Source organism: Castor canadensis, chromosome 16 (genome assembly GCF_047511655.1).
Source record: "Castor canadensis chromosome 16, mCasCan1.hap1v2, whole genome shotgun sequence".
NCBI lineage: Eukaryota > Metazoa > Chordata > Mammalia > Rodentia > Castoridae > Castor > Castor canadensis.
The window spans coordinates 43,173,017-43,196,240 of NC_133401.1; the positions used below are offsets into that span (position 1 = coordinate 43,173,017).

The 23,224-nt window shown below is 47.4% G+C and overlaps 1 long non-coding RNA gene across 1 annotated transcript; it reads left to right on the plus strand.

Moving 5' to 3' along the window:
* Positions 1–7,498: 7,498 nt before the first annotated feature.
* On the plus strand, positions 7,499–11,874 carry LOC141418043 (uncharacterized). Its single transcript, XR_012442677.1, has 3 exons — positions 7,499–8,301; positions 9,889–10,621; positions 11,422–11,874. It is a non-coding gene; the product is annotated as an uncharacterized lncRNA (long non-coding RNA).
* Positions 11,875–23,224: the final 11,350 nt, after the last annotated feature.

Consider the following 23,224-nt stretch of genomic DNA (forward strand, 5'->3'; position numbering starts at 1 on the left):
CTCTGGAGCTAAGAAAAACAGCAGACACAGCTTTAAGACTGAGAACCTCAAATGCCTATCTGGAGGCTGCCATCACAATAGGTAGAAGAATCTGACTTGATTTGGTCAAAACAAGGTCCCTTGGCCATTTCAGTGATTTTGTTTTGCAAAATTAAACTGCTTTTAATTCTCCTTTATCAATTTAATGCAAATTGGAATTTCCAAAATTCTGTAAAAGACAGAAGCCTCTCTTTGGAGAAGAGAGGACCCCACGTGATCTGGGCTTCAGTCTGGGATTGAGAAGTGGGAGAATGAAAACTTCTGGAGAGTGGTGGCTTTGATGGTAGCATTCTTAGGTGTTGCAGCTTCTGGACTACCCCCATGGTACCTGCACTCCAAGTCCATTGGCCTAGCTAGCTGCCCAGGAATAGACAGAAGTAGGGAGGAGGGAGCCAGATAATTGCAGACTATAGGATGCTATCCTACCTATCTTTCAAGCCCATTCCTGCTGTGGACTTGTGTTTCCAGTGGGACTTCTGGATTTCTTCCTGAGGAGGAGGACACTGTGCCCAGAGGGAAGCCAGCTTCCTCTGCTTCATCCAGCCCTGGGTGTCTCTGCAGCAGCTGAGGACAGGAGACAACCCCTCTGCTCAAGTAAGTCCAGGCAAGTACAGAGGATGGGCTATTAAACAAGGTCCACCCAGCAGGACAAGTGCCAAGAAAGGAGGCACAGGGGAAGGGGGATCCCAGGAAGTTGCTCAGGCCAGCCCAGGGGTTAAGGAGGGCCCCCTTGAGAAGATGCTAAAGACAAGTCTTGAAGAACCAATAGGAGTTGGCCAAGTTAATAAGGAGAGGACATCCCAAGAGGGGGACCTGTGCGTGTAAGAAATACAAGAGGAACTGGGCATGGTGGTTCATGCCTTTAGACCCAGCACTCAAGAGGCTAAGGCAGGAGGATATCAAATTCAAGGTCATTGTGGGCTACATAGTGAGTTCCAGGCCAGCCTGGGTCACATAGTGAGACCCTGTCTCAAACAAGGGAGGATGGGGAAACCTGGGGTGTGGTTCACAGCAAACTTGAGGCACTGAGTTCAAACCCCAGTACTACCAAGAAAAAAAAGTCAAAGAGAGCCAGACAGTCCTGAGGGCTACAGAGACCTACAGAGAGAAGGGCTAGGCTGTTACTTTTGCTTGTGTTCATTGAAAAAGCTCTTGCCTTCTGCTGCCATCCCTACCCCCAGGCCCTCTTGGGCCTTCCTTTCTCTGAGTGTTTTATATCTTAGGGTTTAGCCACAGCCCCTCATCAGGAATATGTAGTCACTGCCTCTGGAACATAAGAGGCCATTCTAAGAAAAAAGGCCCAGTGTCGTACCATATCCAAAGAACCTGAAAGCTGGGTCTTTAGAAGGCATGTGGCTCAGTGCCATGACCGTGGACTCTGGGGTCAGACAGACTGCATTCCAGTCCCAGCTCCATCATAATAAGCCAAGGTGTGATATTCCAAATGAACGTGTGTGTGTGTGTGTGTGTGTGTGTGTGTGTGTGTTTATCCATGGTTGCCGGCTCATAACTTACCTTATAAGGCAGGCCATAGAAAGTAGAATTTCTCTCCCTCAGGCAGGTCATAGAAACCTTCTCACTTTTCTGTCTTGGAACTGGCCTTAAAAAAAATTCTTTGAGGGCTGGGGTGTAGCTCAGTAGTAGAGTGCTTGCCTAGCATATGGAAGGCCCTAGGTTCCATCCCCAGCACCACACACACACACACAAATACAATTCTTTGTCCTATCATGTCTGACAGCAGATCATAAGATCTTCACTTCAGAAAGAGGTCTTGCCCCATCTCCTCCCGGAAAGGATGCTGCAGAGAGGGCAAGAAGAATCTGAACAGACAGGCCTTGCTGGACATGTTAGGGTTTTCCAAAGAAACAGAACCCACAGAACATATATAATTGCAAGAGGGGACTTATTAGCTTAGACTGGTGAGAGGCTGAAGCCATAATCTGCAGGCTGGAGAGCTAGGGAAATAGCCAGTCCATGAAGCTGGACACCTCAGAGTGAGAACAAGATGGACGATGCAGCCCCAGGCTGAAGAGAAGGTCTGAAATCCCATGGAGAGCCACTGCCGCAAGTTCCATCCAAAGGCCGACATCTCTGGAGTTGCAGGCACAGGTGACAGCAGCAGGAAAAAACACACTTGTTCAAGAAGGGTTGAAGTGTGCAAACGTGCCCCCTTCTGCTTTCTTGGTCCATCTGGGCTCTCAGCCTATTGTATGGTTCCACCTACATTCAGGGTGGGTCTTCCCTGCCGTTTGCTAATCCACATGTCAATCTTTTCTGGAAACACCCTCACAGACACACCCAGAAGTACCTTTACCAATGTTCTAGGCTTCCCTTCATCCAGTCAAGTTGACAAGCAAACTTAACCATCACCCTGGGTTTCCCCACCTGGTCTGTTAGCATTAGATCAGACCTTTTTGTCCAATCACGTTCCAACGTGGTTGTACATAATCAATCATGCCTATGTAATGAAGTCTCCTTAAAAAACCCAAAGGAGCAGGGTGCCATGGCTCACACCTGTAATCCAAGCTACTTGAGAAGTGGAGATCAGGTTTGTGGTTCTAGGCCAGCCCAGGTAAAAAGTTCATGACACTCCATCTCTACCAATGAAAAGCTGGGCGTGGTGGTGCACGACTGTCATCCAGCTACATGGGAAATGTAAACAGGAGGATCTCAGTCTAAGCCAGGCCAGGCTATATAAAAGCGAGGCCTTATTTAAAAAAATAGCTCAAGAGGTAGAGTGCCTGCCTAGTCCCGAGTTCAAACACCAGTACCACCAAAAACAAAAAAAGGACAAGGGTTCAGAGATCTCCCAGATGGCTAAACATGGGAGTTCGTGGAGGGCAGTGTGCCTGGAGAGGGCATGGAAGCTCTAGCCCCTTCTCCCATACTTCTCCCTACACATTTCTTCATTTGAGCAAATTAGTCAACCCTGAGGAGGGGTTTCTGGGAACGCTGATTCATAGCTAATTAGTCAGAAGCACAGGTAAAACAACCTGGGATTTGGGATTAGCATTTGAGGGGGGAGGGGTCTTGGATATGGAGCCTTATACCTGTGGGATTTGATGCTATCTCCTGAAAGTGATCAGGATTGAACCCAGGGCTTCATGTATGCTAGACAAGCACTGACCATTGAACTACACCCAGTTCCAGACCAGTATAGAACTTAGAGGACATCCAGCTGGTGTCTTAAGCAGAACCCCCTCCCACATGTGATATCAGCAGTGATCTGTATCATGAGAGTATAATGGGAGAAACCGAGTCAGTGTTTGTTTTTTCTATTCACGTGGGAATAAGGCAAGTCATCTAACCTCATGGGAGAGCCTGTTTTTCATTTGCAAAATGATGACGTCATGAGGATTAAATAAGATTGTGCAGCTCAAGCCCAGACTACAGAGCCTGCCAGAGTGAGAATTCAATAAACTCAGCTTATGTGATTTGTGCTGATTGATTGACATTACCAGGATGAAGAGAGGCAAAGAGGCAATCTCCTATCCTGTCTCTATTGGATTCCTCACATTATTTTAAGGCCTTCTCTACACATTCTTTCTTCTTCCTCCTCCCTTCCCATTAGAATGAAGGCTTGGCTTATATTATACAAATCTAAGGCAATGGCTTAAATAGATGCCACCAACAGGCCAGGTGTAACCAGCCCAGGGCTCATAATGGTGGCTACACACTCTCAGGAACCCAGCTCCTTCTACCTGTCCCTCTGCCAGCCCTAGAGTATTACCTTGTCCAAGTAACCTCAAATAGCTCACCCCCAACCCACCACATCCATATTCCAAGCTGTGGGAATGGGGCAAGGGGAAGAGACAGCTTTTCCCTTGGAAAGATGTCGGGGAAACAGCCCCCATCACTTCTGCTCACATCCTTCTAGCCTGGCCTTAGTCAATGGCTACAAGTAGCTGCAAGGGCGGCTGGGTAGCTGTATGCTCTGTTACAATGGAAGGAAGGAGGCAGATATTAGAAGACAACTGAGTCATCTTTTCCAATAACAGACTCTTCAAGGATTGGAAAGACCCTACCCTTGTGTCTCCCCCAACCCAGAACTGGGCTCCCCAACTGTGGGTTTGTCCACATGGAGAGATGCCAGCTGCCAGATCAGTCCTCAGACCTGTTGCATATAAAGAACAGTCATCCCTGTTCATCCCAAGAGTATGGAACACAAGCCAAGGACAGCCAGCAAGGACTGTGGCTAGCTGTGGGGAAGACTTCCAGGGAGAGTGGACTGTGAGCAGAAGCAGGCCACTGTGTGTGAGTTGGAGGGCAGCTAATGGCCAATCTTTGGCTACAGAGAAAGGGATAGCTAGAGGGAGGAAATTTAGTTTGTTGTTGGTTTTTGGTTTTTTTTTGGTGATACTGAGGTTTGAACTCAGTACTTTGTGCTTGCTAGGCAGACACTCTACCAGGTGCTCTACCACTTGAGCCACTCTGCCAACCCAAAAATTTAGCTTTTAAGACTTTTCTTCTAATCAAAATATGCGGTAGTTCTCTGAATGTTCTAGTTCTGTTCTGAGAGGCAGATTTACAGGGTGAAAGGCTTTGTTTGTTTATTGGCGGTACTGGGGTTTGACCTCAGGGCCTTTCAAGGCTAGACAGGTGCTCTGCAACTTGAGCCACTCCTCCAGCCCTGTTTTGTGATGGGTATTTTTGAGATAGGATCTCACAAACTATTTGTCTGGGCTGGCTTCGAACTGCAATCCTCCTGATCTCAGTTCCCCAGTAGCTCGGACTGTAGGTGTGAGTCACTGACACTGGGCTTGTTTATTTAATTTTTTTGTGCCATATTTTGAAAGGGTAATATATTTGCAGGTCATGGGTTTTGAAAAATAAAAGGAAATAGAGGACAATTTTTCCCTCACACCTGTCGCACAGGTACCTGCAAGAATGGTGTCATGTGTAGCCCTCAGGGACTCTATCCACAGCCAAGTCAATGTGGCTCTGTACTCTGACCACCCCTCCTCAGCTCTATACATGCTCTAGTGCCTTGCTTTATTTATTTATTTACTTACTTATTTATTTTTGCAGTACTGAGGCTTGAACACAGGACCTACATCTTGAGCCACTCCACCAGTCCTTTTTTTGTGTGATGGGTTTTTTTGAGGTAAGGGTCTCATGAACTATTTGCCCTGGCTGGCTTCGAACTGTGATCCTCCTGATCTCTGCCTCCTGAGTAGCAAGGATTATAGGCGTGAGCTACCGGAACCCGACTAGTGCCTTGCTTTATGCCAGCGTCCTTAAGACCAGCGGTGTCCATTCTCCCAGATGGTCTCTCACTCTTAACATTTTCCCCCATCCTATATTTCACAAAACTAGCCCAAGCCATGACAACAAATATTTCATAGCCTTCACCCATGACATTTTTCACATATGCTTTACAAATGTGCGTCTTCTTTCTGAATTGAATGTTGTGGGAGATATGTCTTTTCCACATGGCCACTAACATAACATAAAGTACTTTCCTCCTCCCTTGGCCCCAGTAGGGAGCTATATCATTAAAATGGGAAGTGATGAGAAAACGAGAAATCCTGCCTACAGAGCTTGCTGTCCAAGTAGTTTTCCAGAGGCTCTGTAGGACTGCAGCACCTCGTGAGTCGCAAATCACCAACTGGGCCTGGTGAAGTTGTCACCCAGTGGCTCACTGACTAACGTGGCCTATTTCTTTTTTGGAGGCCATTGACCCAGGGTGCCCTGCCATGTAAGAGATTTAGCTCAGAACCAGTGCCTTTTGCTACCTGTCTCTTTCCTGCTGTCACCCAATCAGGGCCCTGGTGTGGGCCGGAACTCCACTGTGAGTTCATCTGCAGTAAAGACATGACTTGGAGAGCTGTGTGGTTCTAGGTGAGGGCTAGGGCCACTATGGCTCAACTTTCTGGAGGCAAACCTCTGTCCTCAGGTTTGCCATACAAACCAGGCCCTTTCAATATAGCCCAGGGGTTGTCACATCAACCATGGCAGACCTTTCCATGTGTTTCCATCTGGCTGCCTGGAAACATGGGGTCCCTGTCTAAAATGCCAGGGCCAGGGCTTGGGTAGTGCCACCCTTAACTGATTTTTCAAAAAACTTTCTTCCCTCTCCCTTACCCACTCTTATCCCTGCCCGACACACCTACACAAGTTAAGAACAGATATGGCTGGAATTTTTTTCCTAACCTCTCATTCTCATATATAGTTATGTATCACCTAATGACAGGGACATATTCTGAGGAGTGTGTTGTTTGGTGATTTCATCGCTGTGAGAATATCACAGTAAAAACTTCCACTTTCCCTAACATGAGGAGGTAGGGAATTGTGAGTGCTAGGAGGCTCTGTTGGACAGCGTTTCTGTGCTGCAAATTGCTCACCTGCAGTTTTGAAGACAGAAGGCTCAGTGGAGAAAGCTGTCCCCACTCTCTCCGACCTTCTGCAGAATCAAAGCTCCCCTCACCTCACTTCTTCAGAGTCCCCATTCCCTCTTGGTGGGATTAACTCAGTCCACCTGAGCCTCAGGTGAGAGATGTCAGTAGGGATAGGTCTTGCCTCATTCCTTACCTTCATCTTTACTTAACAACTGTTAGGGATGTTTTAGATGCAAAATGAATTTTTTTCCCCCAATGCTAACATTCAAGAAAATCAAGAACACAACTTTTCACTCAGTTCTGGCATTTTCTGGCATTGTTGGAATGACTAATGTGACAACTCTGTCATTTGCTCTAGGTGTTTCTTGCAAACACACAGCTACATCAGCATTCGAATTACTTACAGCACTGTAACTGTGTCTTTCATTCCCCAAGGATCCTGTAGGAAAAGCTGTTCTAACTTTCATGTGCCTCCTCTAAGTTGGGCACCTTCTGCACTTGGCATGTCTGTCTCCTCTGATTCCCTGGAGCCACACAGTATGATATTTTAAACATTTGATCTTAGATGTCCACATTTAAAAACTGGAGCCTAGAAAGATATCTGCTTTGCAGAGCAGGGCATCTGCTGCCCCTGAGGATGAGCTGGGTGTTTGATCCTCCTTTGCCTCTGCACCTGAAGGCTGGGCTCACCCCTTTGCTCTGCAATTCCAGGCCTTCATAAACTGCATTTGTGGAGAAGGTGTGTGGTAACCCCAGGTAACCAAATCGTGATTCTTTCTTAGTACTAGATCAGATAGCAGAAGTCCCTATGAAGGAGCAGAGGCCACAAGCAGATGGTGGCTGATATTAGTCTTGTGACCCATCTAGACACACTGGGATACTTGGAGTCCCTTGCTGTGACACTGTGTGGCAGACATGGCTGTGAACACCTTGCATGTGTTCTTTCAGCAGTCCTACAAAGTAGAGGCCACTATTAACCCTTGTGGTACCAAGGGTGAAACTGAGTCACTGACCCAAGATCACAAAAATGATAAACATAATCTTGTTTCAAAGTCCGTGATCTTGACTATCTGCACACTGCCTCCTGACAAAACTCTAGGGGCAGCCCTAGGCCACAGAAAAGCTGGCCCTGGTCCTTGGGAATAAAGGTAGGGCTACCTACCGTCTAGGCAGGAAACTAGAGAATATTTCTTGGAATTCAGGTAAGCATTCTCCCCACGGCAATTCTGGAAGGACCCCCGATGCTGGCTGAAGCCCTTCACATTCCACCCTTGCAATCCTCTCAGCTCTCAGAACAGCTGAGCCACCTCTCCACCTGCCTGTGCCCTGCATCCCAGTCTTGGTGCTCCAAAGGGCTGCCATTTACGGAGTACTTCCCACAAGTCATCTACACTCACAATGTCAACCACTGTCCTATGTCAGTCTGTCATCTTCATTTTGTAGAGGAGGAACTTGGAGCATAGGAAGGTTCCCTCTCTTCCTGACGTCACAGAGCTCATCAGTGATGGAGCAGGCTATGAACACAGCGTAGACTGAGATGCTCACACCCCTGGCCTGCACTTCTTTCCCCACAATGGTGCTGGTTCTTTGTATTCAGTTCCCCTCTGTTCCCATGCATGCTCCCGGATGAGGAAGTGAGTGCATCTTTGGGGCCATCTGTCAGCCTATCACAGTGGAAATCCTTCTTTCAGGGAACCTGCATTCTAGAGTGTCAGGACAGGGAGGAGACAAAATGGGAAGAAGGAGCATGTGGCTGGGGTTAGGATGACTGTGCTGTCAAAGTGCCCTGAGGACATTCTGGTTTTGGCTAGGCTGAAGGAAGTGAGGCAGCAGCCCAAAAGCCACAGATGCAAATGCCTGAAGTAGCCAGCCAGGGACTGCCTGCAAAACTGGGAGGAGCAGTGACAGGAGGATGGAAAGCCAGGTAAGGACTGGCAGGGCTTGCAGGGCCTTGTAGGCCACCATAGAAGTTTTGGATTATATCCCACAACAACAGGGACATGAACGACTGAGGACTGTATGTGGGGTGGGGCCAGGCTAGGAAAGGCCCTCTTGGGAGAGGTAGAGGTGACACAGAGACCTGCCTGCCACACCATGGCTCAGCCGCAGGCCTCACTGGCCCTGGTGATCCCTTATGATGGCTGTGGCTGTGCTGCTGAGCACTTTGTAACAGGAGAATGAAGAAGAGCCCAAACTCAAGAATTTTAGGATGGCTAGAAGTGGGCAGAGAAGGGGGTAGATTTCAGATCTGTGCTTTGAACTCTGAGTGATGTTGCCTAGTTGAAGTTTTAAGACAGACTTCCTGGGTTGAATCTGGATTCAGATGTGTACTGTGTGAGCTCAGAGGAGCCCCAAGCTTTCTTATTGTTCTTTTTCATTTCCTATAAAATGTTACTGTGAAGACTGAAAGGGATAAAACAGACAAAAGGCTTACGGCAGGATCTTAAACAAGGAAATACAAAATAAATGTTAACTATTGCCAGTGATTTTTAGTTTCTGTAGGAGACATCTTTAAGAGCAGGGCTCTTCTATTTTTTGGAAAGGGGAAGCAATAACTGACAAGGCAATTTGATTTTACATAGAAAAGGCCAAGATGCTATCCTGGGGTGGAGAGCTTCCAGGCACCAAAGGGAAAACCCTCCAGAGTTTTGTTTGTATCATCCAGGGAGGGGTCATCTTCACTCATGTCATCTCTTCCTGGCTTGCATACAGAAATAAAGAGGGAACTAGTCAAACTATGCATGGTGGGACATCCCTGTAATCCTTGCACTCAGGAAGCTGAGGCAGGAGGTTCACAAATTGGAGGCCAGCCTGGAAATGATTTTCCTTTCAGACCTGAGAGAGCTGGGGGTTCCTAGAGTTGAGGGGAGTAACATGGCTGGAGATCCCCTTTGTCAAGGAGGTGTTAGCCAGGGTCCAATGGTGATCGGGAATGTAGGGTAGGGATTCTAGGACTCTGAGCCTGGTCATATGCAGAGCTGCTGTGGGGCTCCTATCATGCTTTTTTGATCCTCCTACTATTCTTTCAGTCAAGTCTGGTCCTCTGAGCCTTTGGGGGAACAGCCTTGACTGCATTTGAGGTAAGAAAGTGAGGTCTGGGACAACACTGGGAAGCCTGGGAAGGCTTCTTATGAGATGGCAAGAGGTAGAAAGGACAGTAAGCGAGTGAGTAGGGAAGGAGAACAAGAGGATTCAAGGAATGGGAAAACTCAACCTGTAGACCAGAAACACTGGGGGCGTACCATGACCAGGTAGGATGAAGGTTAGGTCTCTTGTGATATTTGAGCACTAAAGGGACCTGGCTCTGGGGAGTAGTGGCTGTCTTGGCCATCTGAGTTATAGATAGGATGTTTTGTTCCTCATGGTACTATCCTCATACAGCAAGTACTGATATCATGGGCTGATTTGCAGATAGGGGAACTAGGGCTCAGAGGATAAGTAACTTGCTCTCAGCCACATAACTAGTACGTGGCAAAGATGTAATTCTTCCTGGATCTGTCTGACCCCCAAGCCTGCAGGTCCCTCTGGAATCAGGGCACTTGCCTAGGCTCTGCAGTTACTGAATCCTGCCTAAGTCTCCTGAATTCAAGGAAATTTTCCACCCAGAGAAGATGTGGAAGGAAAGCACCTTTCTGGATATTCTCGACATAACTCAGGCCTCGCCTTTTTTTCTCATGGAGGCGGCCACAGTTAGTGGTGACTGCAAAGCAGCGTGCAAGTGGCTTGGGCGTGGACTCTGGCCAAGCACCCAACAGCAGTGGACTTAGGCCTGCCAGGGATCCTGCTGGAGATGCCTGGATCCCACAGCAGGACCAAGCCTTTTCCTGCCACTCCGCAAAAATGCCAGTAGGTGGCGCGCTGACCCCGTTTTCTGCCCCGCGCTCCACGCTCTGGATCCAACATCCACTTGCAGTTCATCCCTGACACCCAAGAAGGCATCACCTTAGAGCAAGAAGACGCCTCCGCTCTACCTCTGTCCTTCATTTAACAGACACTTAGGGAACACCTGCTAAGTACCAGGGGCTGGACTGAGTGCTGGGTATTCAGCGTTCCCAGTCAAGGCCTTTGCAATTCAATGTGACCAGACTAGGACCGGAGGAACCTGGGACAGGAGCTAGGGGGCTGGAATCACTGGACTCCCAGACTGGGTGGCCTTGCACCGTCTGGGGGTGAAGGCTGGAGTTTGTGTTTTCAAAGGACTGTGCTCCAGAGGATGTTAGAGACCAGGCTTTGCCACGCACACGGTAAGCACTCAAGAAATGAAAGGGACATTCTGGGAACCGCATGGACAGCAGATGTCACTGTCTATGGTTGGTCCCATCATGGCAGCAACATCAGCAGTGTCCATGGCAGCATTGGGCTCCTTTCCTGGGGACTTGCTCTTTTCCATTCCTACCTCTCTGCTCTACATTTATTGATGGGGCTCTGAGTACCTTTTCTGGAATTGTCGCTATAGATGTGAAAATGTCCACCACAGCCAGGTCTCGGGGCTGCAGTTGGCCTCTGCAGGGAGATCCAGGAGCCTGGGAGGAAGCTGGAGAGGAGAGGATGGGGGCTGTTGGAAGAAAGAGGGGAATGCTATCAGACATGCGGTACCTATCAGTGGCTGGCACTATGGCCTATATTGTCTGCCTGTCAAGGTTCTCAGGAGACATTATCAGCCCTGTTGGGCAGGTGGGAGAATGGAGGCTCAGGGAAGGAAAATGCCAGGCAAGAAGGAGTGACAGATCAAGAGAAGTCCTGCTGTTGGCACACAGGGTAGGTGACTTGGGGGAGACCAGCGCCAGGCATCCCTCCCCTTTGTTGGTGTTGCAGAGGGACCCTGTTTATGGGCCCATTGGGAACATTTAACTCAGAGAAGTCTGCCATAGCAGCCAGGGGATGGCCCTCTGTGAGTTGGGCCAGCTCCTGGCCACAGCGCCTCCCTCCAAGCTCTGGTTTCTCATGTATGTGCCTGGCCCTCTTGCATCACAGTGCTCAGAGTAGAGAGGGTGGGCTGGGGAGGACAGCCTTAGACCTGCAGCACTTTTCTCTTTTCACACAGGCTTCTTACCTGTACAAAGGAAAGCTCCTGAGGTTTTTCTTGCCTGATGCAGTTTCTGATTGAAATGTGTGCAGCCCAAGACTGAACCCAAATCAACCAGTGAAGATTACAACCACGTAAAGACTGAACCTAAATCAGTGAAGATGGCGACACACCCTGTCTCTAAATCCCACTCCCAAGCGACTTCTCAAAAAGCCAGCTCTTGAATACTCCTCTAACCCTGCCTGATCCCCAGTCTCTCTCTCTCTCTCTCTCTCTCTTTTATTTATTTATTTATTTTTCTTCCTTGAAATAGTTCATTATTTTGCATAGAGATTTTGCTTTTCTTTGACTTTTTTTTTTCATATATAACCTCATGAAGGGTTCCCATTATTTCAGAATGTATTCTGGGCCCTATTCTGTGCTCAATTACACACCATCTATAGTTGATTTTCATGAAATTTAAATAACAAAGAGGGACGCTTATGTCATTTCTTCCTTATAAAAATACACCCTTGAAATCCACTCTCCTTGGAAAGCTGCAGCATGTCCAAGGTTTAACAGCTTGTGTGTGTGTGACTGTGTGTGCTGCCTCATTAGCAGTGCACATAAAGTAAGGTGTGTCCTGCTTACTAGAGCTATTACAAATTTAGCACTCACTGTTCCCAAGTAGAAACAGACTGCCTGGAACACTAAACTGTGCCCATCAGGACTATGGCCGCATCTGTCTGTCTCTGTGTCAGACTGGAGGACCTGACAGGGAGGTCAGAGATCTGCACTCTGGACCCTGGATCCACAGAGGGCACGTGTTGGGACCCAGGGACGGGGAGCTGCAAAAGGACCAGGCAGGATCTCTCAATAGCAATACACTAAACACCCAAACTGGGCCCCTGATGGCAGTCAGCAGCTCAGGAAGCAGCCCTCCAGAGCTTGCCCAAAGTCCTGGGAGCTGGGGCAATGGCTAAGAAACAAGAGGGCTTCGTGGGACTATGGGGTGATGCTATTTGACATTCAACTTTAAAGCCCCCTTCTGGATTGTATTCTCCCATTCGGGGTCCAACAAAGGAGAGAAGAGGGAGTGTGGCCTAGATGGAGGTATCTGAACTTGGGTGGGTGTGTATTGGGGGGAGGGGGCTGTGCTCAGACTTCAGCCTTCAGATTTTCTGCATTCCAGACCCTGTTGCTTTCCACCTTCCAAGACGGGGTCTTCATAATGAAACTAAGATGGCTGACTCCAGACCATCCCAGGGCTCTTCCTGGGCCTACACCCTCAGCTTCCACTCACCTAATAGGAAGAGTTGGCTCAGTGTGCAGCTTTCACAAGAACTTCCTGCATCTGTCTCCCCCAAAGAAGTCACGCAAAGCAGAACATCCACAATCACAAGAGTCATGCAGGGGTGCTCTGTGGCCCAGACCCCACCCAGGCTGCTTGGTGCTGCATTCCCAGGGGCTCCCTGGTCTTCCTCAGGCCCTGAGTGCAATCCTACCCAGCACGGCCTGAGGTCTCGCTGTGCTATGGTTCCTGAACATGTAGTAGAGGAAGTGGGATTTGGGCTAGGCCGAAAGGCCTTGGTGCCTGAAAAAACAGAAAGGAGGTCTGAGTGGAAGAATGGGGTGGGCAAGAACCAGGAAGTGGGGAAAGTTTACTCGAGTTCAGAAGAAGGGGAGAGAGCTTGTGGCAGCTACACTTGGAAAGGATGGTCAGGAAATGTAAGTCAGGATCAAAATTTGTGTTGCTCTAGAATTAAAAAGAAAAACAGGAAAGCAGGTAATAGTCCCTTGCCACCTAAACAAGAACCATAACAACAGCTCCTTTTTTGTTGTGAATGTTGTTTTGCTGTATTTGAGACAGGATCTCAACAGGTCTTGAACTGTAGCTCCTCCTGTGACAGCTTCCCCAGTGCCAGGATTAAGGTGTGCACCACCATGCCTTGCAAGAATTGTAACAATAGTTAAGTGATAGAGGTGCCTTTAAATCAATGTTGGGGGTGACCCCAAAATGGAATACAAACAAAAACAAACAAACCTAATCTCTGTTTCTAGTGAGTAATGTGACTAATTCTGTAAGGTAATATGGAAGACAGAAAAAGTAAAAACCCAAATAATTTTGGACCTCAGCACTTTGACTATAAACCCTCAGATGCAAGAACAAAAAAAAGAGTTGCAGAGAAATATTGAACTCCACTTAGAAAGCGTGTTTCCTCAGGGGTATGGTTGTAGCAGTTGGTAGTCTATGTATTGTAGGATCCAGCAAATGGATGGACACGTAAGGTCACAAATAATGAATGGAAGAAGATCAGGAAGAATTCTATGGATCTAGATCAGAAATGGAAGACCAGACATAGATGTAGACACAGACACACGCAGACATGTACACGTATACATACACACACACACACACACACACACACGTGTGTTTTCCAGCTCTATACAGTGAAACTGTGTGAAAGCAGTCAGACCATAGCCATGAGCACGTTTTTCCAGATCTTAGTTTCTACATACCATTGCCTACTAAAAAGAGCCAGGGATCCTTGGAGAATGGCTGAAGGATTGATTTCACAACAGGAAATGTGCAAGGTGGACCTGGAGCATTTCATTAAGTCAGGAAGTAAGGATGTACTCAAAAACGGATGGAGATATGATAAAAGGACACAGAAGCCAGCCTGAAGAGGCTCAAACAACAATTTGAACATCAAAGCAAATAAAAGTAGTAAGGGACCATAATCAACTCAGTAAGATAAGAATCTATGAATTCAAAAACAATCATGAATTTAAATGGGTGTAAGTGCATGAATGAATCTGTGAGTAGAAGGCAAAGCTGTTCCTTACAGAATCTGTGAGTAGAAGGCAAAGCTGTTCCTTACAGAATCTGTGAGTAGAAGGCAAAGCTGTTCCTTACAGTAGAATGTCAATTAATAAATGTAGAAGGAATTAGAAAATCACTATTTTGCAAACATTAAGCTATTAATAATAAGTTATTTACAAATATTGATTATCATTGACTCAGGCAAAAATGATTAATGAGTGCTAAAATGGATGGGTGAAAGTTTGATGAGGACCAGGATATTTAGTCTCAAGAAATCTTCCCATTGGTTTGTTGTAAGGAAAATTAATAACTTTATAGGAGAGAGTCCTGAAAGACTCTACCTTAAACTGCTGACAAAATTAATGTCCTCCATATTGGGACAATTCAATCGTCAGGCACCTCCTGATGTGATACCCCTCTTGTCTGTAATTTTTCTGCCAAAGCCTATACCTGAGTGCAATTATTAGGAAACAACACAACAGTCACCTTGGGGCACACTAAACAAAATAATTGGCCTGTGTGCCCCAAAAGTCAAGGTCACGAAAAACAAAGTAAGGCTGGAGAGCTAATCCAGCTGAAGGGAGATTAAAGAGACATGATAGAAAAGGATTCCAGGGTGACATCACGAGGAGGGTAGAGTAGGAGACAGAGAAGTGACAACCTAGAGCAATGCCTGGTTCTAAGTTAGCTGCTGGCCTGGGAGGACAGCTACAAAGGACATGATCGTGTCAGTTGTGGAACTGTATATGCACCAGGCACTAGCATTGATTGTATCAGTGTTACATTTCCTGATTTTGGTAACTGCAGTGAGGTTATGTTAGGGATTGTCCTTTTCTTAGGCAATACACAATGAAGTATATAGGACTGGGGTCAACTTACTCTCAAATGGCTCTGTTTTCAAAAGGTGGGACTCTACCAGCCTATCAAACAGAATGGCAAAGCAAATGTGGGACAATGTTGGTGACTGTTGACTCTGGATGTTCAGGAGTTCTTTTAACTATTCTTGAAACTTTTCTGTAAGATTTGAAAGTACACTAAAAAAAATTAGCTGAGTGCTGGTGGCTCACACTTGTAATCCTAGCTACTTGGGTGGCTGAGATTGGGAGGATGGAGGTTTGAGGCCAGCCCAGGCAAATAGTTAAGACTCCATCTCCAGAAACAACCAGAGCAAAATGGACTGGAGGTGTAGCTCAAGTGGCAGAGCACCTGCTCTGCAGGCACAAAACCTAGAGTTCAAACCTCAATCCCACCAAAAAACAAAAACAATAACAAAAAACTTAGTAAAGGGAATGGATTCTGCTCTCTTTGTAGTTATTTGCAAGGAAGAAGAGCTCCTCTCTTTACTCTTCTTTTGGTTTCAGGGAGTTTGAGATACACTGGTCTGGTGTTGGACCCCACGCACGTGCCCCAACTCCTCACCCTCTCTGATCTCCAGTGATCAGCTTTCTAAATGAATGATGTGAAGTTGTTTAAAGGTAAAAATTGTTCTAAATTTCTAAGTGTGAAAAGCAGACTCCTTGTGTCAGAATGTTACTGTATCTGGGTTACTGGTTGGGCCAGAAGATTCCTGGTCAAGTCAGAGAAAGAATTCAAGGACAGACACAGAGGAGACTTGAGCAGAAGCAGGTTTATCAACGCAATGTGCACAGCAGGCAGGCTCAGGAATGTGTGACTGCCCTGAGGTCCTAAGACCTCAGGCCTTCACTGGGGTCTGCAGACACGGGAGTTTCACACCATTAACTTTTCCCATACAATAGGCGGGGGAGATTTTGGCCTTCGATGATCAGATTAGTCCAGGATGGTCATTTTCTGCCAGCTCCGGGAACTATGGGTCAGCAAAACCCTGCTGTATGTCATGAGTCATTCCATTAAAAGCAGTGGGCCAGGATGTGATTTTTTTAATCAATGTCTAAGTCATAGTTTTTAGCCAACAGGTTTCCTAACTCAGTACCTAAACCCTTTGCCAAGCAACCCAGGGAGCCCAAGTTCTACCACTTGAGGACATTGTGGAAACAGGTCGAACACTGGCCTCTCAGATTCCTTTTCTGCTGCGGCCTCTTGCCTGGCAGACCCTCAACTCAGCAGGGACAATGGCTTCAACCTGCCAGTCCGGCCGTTCCTGTACTACCCCAGTTTTCAGTCCATCCTTGCCTCTGGACTGGGGAACTCCACTCCAACCCCAGTACTCTCAGCACTTCCTAGCCCAGTGGTTCCCAAAGCATGATCCCAGGATCCCTGAGGATTCCCGAGCTCCTCTCATGAGGTCTGTAAGGCCTCACCGTCCAGCCACAGATCTGTGTGACATTGGATTTTCATACACTTCAACACAGATGAGAACAGCTTGATGGTAGAGGCAGGTATGTGAACCTATCTACTGGTATTTTATTAGGCAGACATAAATGATTTAGAGAGATTTGTAAAAATACAAAACAATGTCACTCTTCGCACTAATTTCTCGTTTCAAAAACTGTAGTTATTTTTCATAAAGATGTTAGATAGTCACATATAATGGGGTTATTATTTTTTAAAGAATTAAATAAATATTTTTCTTTTGCTCCTTTCCTCCCTCCCTCACTCCATCTCTCCTTCCTTCCTTTCTCAAATTCTTTTTTGGAGACATGATCTTAATATGTGGCCCAAGCTGACCTTGAATTTGTAATCCTCCTGCCTCAGCCTCCACAGGGTGCTGGGATTATAGATGGACACTGCCATGCTCAACATTTTTCTTTGTTTTCTAAAAAGGTGAACATTGATAGAGGTAACTCACCCAACCAAAAGCTCTAGAGGGTCTCAATAACAAATTTTAAGAGAGCAAAACATCTCAGAGCCTCTGTCTTCTCCCTTCTCTGTACTTTGATCGGAATGGGTTCAGCTGAGTGGGGTAAGAACCCCACAGTCTGGTGGCTGCTGCTCTGTCAGTATTTTCTTGCTCACGCTAACGTCCTCCAAGGGTTGGTAGGGAACTATATTCTACTGTATTAAGAAGTTTGGTTGAATGAAGACCCACTCTTTGGAAAATTGTGTATTGCCACGAAAGAGGAAAAAGAAAGGAAGAAATGATGATGAGAGGGGTGAGATGCTGCAGCCGGGAAGCAGCACAGATCACTTTTTTCCTTTAGGTAATAATGGGGTTTGAGATCAGGGTCTTGTGCTTGCTAGGCAGGTGGTCTGCCTGCCACTTGAGCCACACCTGCAGCCCTTTCTTCTTTAGTTTATTTTTCAGATGGGGTCTCACACTTTTGCCTGGGGCTAGCCCACAATTCAGAGTGCCTCCCAGTACCTTAGCTGGGATTGCAGGCCTGAACTACAATGCCAAGCTATTGGTTGAGATAGGGTCTCACTAACTTTTGCCCAGACTGGTTGGCTTTGAATCATGATCCTCCCATGTCTGCCTCCCAAGTAGCTAGGCTTACAGGTGTGAACCACTGTGCCTGGCCCAGCGTGGGTCACTTCTCACAGTTCACTGGTCAGTACTGATTCTATGGCTCCATCTATCTCAGGAGGCAGGAAAGTAAGCCTCTTGGGTGCTCAGGGCCCTGACAGACAGCAGTGGCAGCAACTGAGCGCCATTTCTTCACAATGTGTCAGACAGTCTGATGACATATTTGTTTGCTGCTCACTGTGTAATCTGTTTGAGGATAGGTCCCTTGTCTTGTCATTCCTCTATCCTTGATGACTGGAACTGAGGTCTGACCCAAGGCAGGAACTCAATAACAAGTAAGGGTATGTGGGTTGGTGTGCTGACTGTCCTCCCAGTCTGTCTGGGTGGCTGAAATTTCAAGTAAGGGTTGAATCTCAACGTGTTCCCCAAACCCTGAAGTGTGGATATGCATTAGCTAAGCCTACACTTAGGGTCCTTTCATCCAGGCACAATTCCAGATGCTGGCTCTGGGCAAAAGCCAGATGTACCTGTCAATCTGTGCCTGGAGGTAGGCCCTGGATCCAGGTAGGCAGGAAAATGAGTCCTACAATGAGGGCCCAGGCTGCAGCACATTCATGGATGGAAGGGCTGCATTCAGCAGGTCAGAGTCCCCTTTCTGCTAGCCAGTCCTAGCTATGAGCAAAGCGTGGGCTGCAGCTTCTGTTTGGAGCAATCAAGAACCAGCCCCAAGCCAGGATCCAGTGGCTCACACCTGTAATTCTAACTACTTGGGAGGCAGACATCAGGAGGATTGGGGTTTGAAACCAGCCTGTGCAAATAGTTTGAGAAATCTTATCTTGAAAATACCCAATGCAAAAAAAGGGTTGGTGGAGTGAGTCAAGTGGTAAAGCACCTGCTAACAAGTGTGAGGCCCTGAGTTCAAACCCTAGTACCACAAGAAAAAAAAAAAAAAAGATAAAAGAAGAAGAAGAAGAAGAACCAGCCTCAGGGGATCCTACAGAAATGGCTTCACTTGGCCAGCTTCTGGTGAGGCCTGTAGCCCTGCCTGGCCCTCCAGAATGCCAGTCTTGTCAGCCAGCCCCATGGAGCTCAACATCTGATAAGGGGCAGGAGAAGGCTGTCATTTCTAAGGGAGGAGGATGAAGGTCCAGGCATTTTGGTAGGTGTTAGTTAGCAGAGAGCTCCGTGGAAGGCCCAGGACAGAGGCCTAGGTGTTGCTCAGTCAACCTATTCCAAGAGACTAGGAAGCAAGAAGCAGAAGTCCCCCAGGGCTTTTCATGCTCTTTGTTAGAGGAACTGTCTCAGACTTGGGGAAGATCTCTAAGAGGAGGTGTTTTGCTCATTCCCTCAGTCTCTGGTGATCCTTGAACTCTTGGGGTACATGTAACTTCCTTTTCCAAACTCTAGGGCCTATGGCCTGACAAGACAGGACAGGAGAGGTAGTTTGGGATGATGAAATGCCACTATTTCTGGACTATGCAGAGAGTTAATGGAAATTACAATGAAATATAGTGCTTGAAATTAGAGTCATCTCAGGCAATTGGACGTGTTGTTACCAACTACTTCACATGGATTCTATGCCAGCATGGAGAAGTCATTTATTTCCCTCTGGTGCCTTTGGCTGAGCAAATGGCATCAGGTGCTGACTAATTAGGAAATCTCTGAATCTTAGACCATTTGGTTAATGAGGATTGAAAAAATTAAGTCTAAGTGTCTATTGCTTTGTCTAAACCTACGTGAGAATGATTTTAAAAATAGAAATAGCTTGATCATCAAAGCATCTTCACAGTGACTTGGTGGAAAAGAGACTAAAGTGAGCAGGTCTTGATGCAGACCGACCCCAGTCTAACAGAATGTGATCCCCAAACCAGCCTCAGTACCTAGCTAGGTTTGTGGAGAGCCCTGGAGCCCAGGTCAGCCTAATCAAAGCAAACCAATACACTTAGGGCCTGAATTCCTGTTGAATGCAAACATCCGTTTGCTAAGGCTGTTAGAAATGATCACCAATTGGTCTTTAAACAATATCTGCCTGGGACTGAATGGATATTTTATTCATCTGGAGTCACCAGACTTGGAGTAAAAAGAAAAATAAAAGCAAAATAAAACTAAGCATAGGATTACCCTGGGGTCTAGCAATTCCTTCTGAATGTATTCTGAAAAGATTGAAAGCAGGAAATAAACGGGTGTTTGTAGCAGCTTAGTTCATCACACTAGCCAGAAGGTGGAAGCAACCCAAGTGTCCATCGACAGGCAAATAGATACTATTTGGCCTTAAAAAGAAAGGAGATTCTGACATGCTGTGAGATAGATGAGTCTCAAGAACATTCTGCTAAGTAAAACAAGAGGTCACAAGATGACAGATACTCTGTGATTCCACTTGACATGAGACACCTGGAGTGTTTACATTCACAAAGGCAGAAAGTAGAATGATGGTTTCTGGGGGCTGGAGTGGGGGAGGAATGATGAATATAATAATTATAGAACTGTGGTTTGGGGGGAGATGAAAAAGTTCTGGAGATGGTGGTGGTAATGGTTATACGACAATGAGAATGTAGCTAATGACTAAATGGCACACTTAAAATGGTTAAAATGATAAACTGTATGTTATGTATATTCTTCATCATGCCAAAACAAACCAAAACCCACAAGAGGAGCATACTCCATTGGTTCTTCAAATGAGAGATTCTCCCTAAAAAGGGAGTGAGCTGCTGAATCCATGTCCTTGGTGGAACTCCTGTGACATAGATTCAGGTGCCTTGGGGCCATCTGATGGCTGTGATAGGATTAGAGCAAAGGAAACCCAAGAAGGCGGGTCAGAACATGAACGTGGACTTTCTTTCATCTCTTTGGGCAGAGCTGTCATGTCCCAAATCAGAGTGTCAGGGAGTAAGTCCAGCCTGGAGGGAAACAAAGCCAGGAGCAATTCAAAAGTGTCCTGGTGCCCAGGGGCCACCCAGACCATTGTATAGGGTCTTCCCTCAATTTCTGCCAGGAGCCATCAGTCATAAATATACATGAATAGGAGAGCCCAAATCCTTTTGCAGTTCTTCAGTTGGGGTCCTTGAGTCAGTGCAAGAAGGACATTTGGAAAGACAGGTCTTCAGAGTAGTCTGGCAGAATTCACATTTCCAACTGCGCAAGATTAGAGCATGGAACTCACAGCGGCCATGATAATTATCACCCATGCAGAGGGGTCTTATCACATAACAGCTTTTTTCCCCTCAGGGGGCAGGGGGTGGGTCCCAAATTCAGCCACGGGTTGTGTGTCTTCATTTATTATTTTCCAAAGAAGTCAGAAAATTGAGGGTTCTGTGCAATTTGCAGATTAATAACCACTGGAGATGTGGGACCACATAGCCTCAACCAAGGGAAAAAATAAGACACTCCTCTCTCTCCTCATTCTTTCCCAAGAACTTACAGTAGGTATATGCAGAAGGAAAAACAGAGAAAGGCAGACATGCAAGTCAGTCTCTCCTTTCCAGCGTGGCACCTCTCCCCACCGCCCAGCAACTCCTGGATTAATCTTTCTTTCTTTTCTTTTCTTTTCTTTTTTCCTTTTTCTGCTCAATGGATTGTGGTCAAGGCCATTGTAACGTGAGCAGTGCCTCGGAGGGGATTGGCCAAGGGGGCTGCGAGGGGCCCCTTTCACAGAGGGCTAATTGCGTTTCAGACCACCAGTATTCGGGAGCTACAGATGTCTTCCTTCATTTGCCTAGGCAGTACAATTGGACCCATCTGTTGCATTTATTCTGCTGGCTCCCCTGCCCGCCCCCACACCCCCCACCCCTTCCCCCCTTCCCCTCCCTTCCCTTGTCTGCGAAGCCTAAATTGAAAACTCATCAAAATGTAATCCAAGAGCAGTTTGGCTGCTGAGCTGCTGAGAAGGGGCTCGGTGGGAATAAAGGCCCCCCGCCACTTTTACACCCGGCCAGAGCCTGGGGAGCTGGGTCACAGGCAGCCTTAGGGGGGAAAGTGAGAAGTGAGCCGGCAGATGGGCTGCTCCACGCCGCCCTATAACCTGATGCTTCGGAAGAGGGGCCTTAGCAACGCGCCGCCCAGGCCAGAGGACACCGCTGCCCTGGAGGTGGCGACCCCACCTAGAAGGCCTCGCCCCTGGCCCAGGATTTCAAACGGGACTGGGGCCAGGGCTCATGGCTCTGTGACCCCCATGTGCCCTCTGCAGCTCAAAGGGATTTCCAAGGCAGAGAGGACAGGGACAGAGAGGACTGCAGTGCCTAGGGAATGTGGCCTGGGGAAAACAGCCTGCCTGTCACCCCGCCCTGCCCAGCCCAGGCTGCCCCGTGCTCCACTGGCTGTCACGTTCAGGCCCTTTCCTGCTCCCACTCTTTCTCCCCAGCAGGTAGTGAGAGAGAGCTCCGGAAGGTGTGAATGGGGTTGCCATCCCTTTGCATGACCCAAGGCCCTGAGACTGGAGGGGAGGGAGGCTGGCTTAGGGGCTCAGTGCTTGCCATCAGCACAAACCTCATTTGTGCTCTATTTTGGGGTCCTCTTTCCAACATTTACCCCAGCTGGGCTGTCACCCCTGAGACTAGCTGGTGGCCTCAACTTCCCACCTGTCAATGATGGCTTCCTCCTGAGCTCAGGGTTCTAGTTTCTGGCAGTCACTATGTTTTAAGATCAATGGCTTGGAGCAACAGCTGTGGCAAGGTGTCATCGCTGGACACACATGGAACTAGGTGCCAGCAGCTCTGTGGAGGACACTGGCACCTCCTTGTTGCTGAAGGCATTTTTTTTTCTTACTGAAATCTACAATTAAAAATATGAAATATAGTAACCCAATATAAACCACACACACACAACTAAAGCAAGTAGTCACAAAATGCCACCTTCCCCTGGCTCTAGGTGATGCTTCTGATTATTTCCTCTGATAGCTCATTCCATTCCACTGCTTGAAGTGCTGGTAGTCTGCATCCCCAGCATTGCTTTTATGACTTCACAAGCAGTTGGGCATCACAACCAACTTCAGAATGCATAAAAGGGCAGGGTCCTGGGCCGTTGCAGTGGGCTGGGATCAGCAGCATTAGTGTAAGACCCAGGGATGGGCATTTTTGACCAGCCCTCCCCACTACTTTAAAGGACCTGGTTACACCTTGTGATACTCTCCTGCTTCCAATGTACTTAGTAGTAGTCTGGAACCCACAATAGGTTGACCAGGGTGGTCAGCTCAAGGTGGGGCCTTCCAAGGTCACCTCCACCCCTCCAGGTTCCCATACATCTTAATTAAATCCTCACCCAGTGAGAGTGTGGATGTCAGGTCTGGCTTGGCTGGTTTTAATTGAAGTGTTAATTTGCTGCTGCAGAGAGCTGAGGGCCCTGCAGTTCTGGAGCCTTCCTTTACTGCCATCCTAAGCTGATTAGCCTGGTGGGGGAGGGAGGACAAGCCATCGGCAGGGGAGTTACTGGGCCAGAATCAGGCCTTGGATCTGCCTTTGTGAGGGGGGAGGCCAGAGCCAAAGCCTTCAGCACCTGCCTCATTCTGCCCACCAGCCGCCAGGCAAACACCTGCCCCAATGTGCCTCCAAGGCAGTGTTGACCTGGTTTATAGGCCCTCTCCCCTCCATCTTTATGATATCCTGTGATCACACACCATTGTCTGCGGAATGAACAACTGGCTC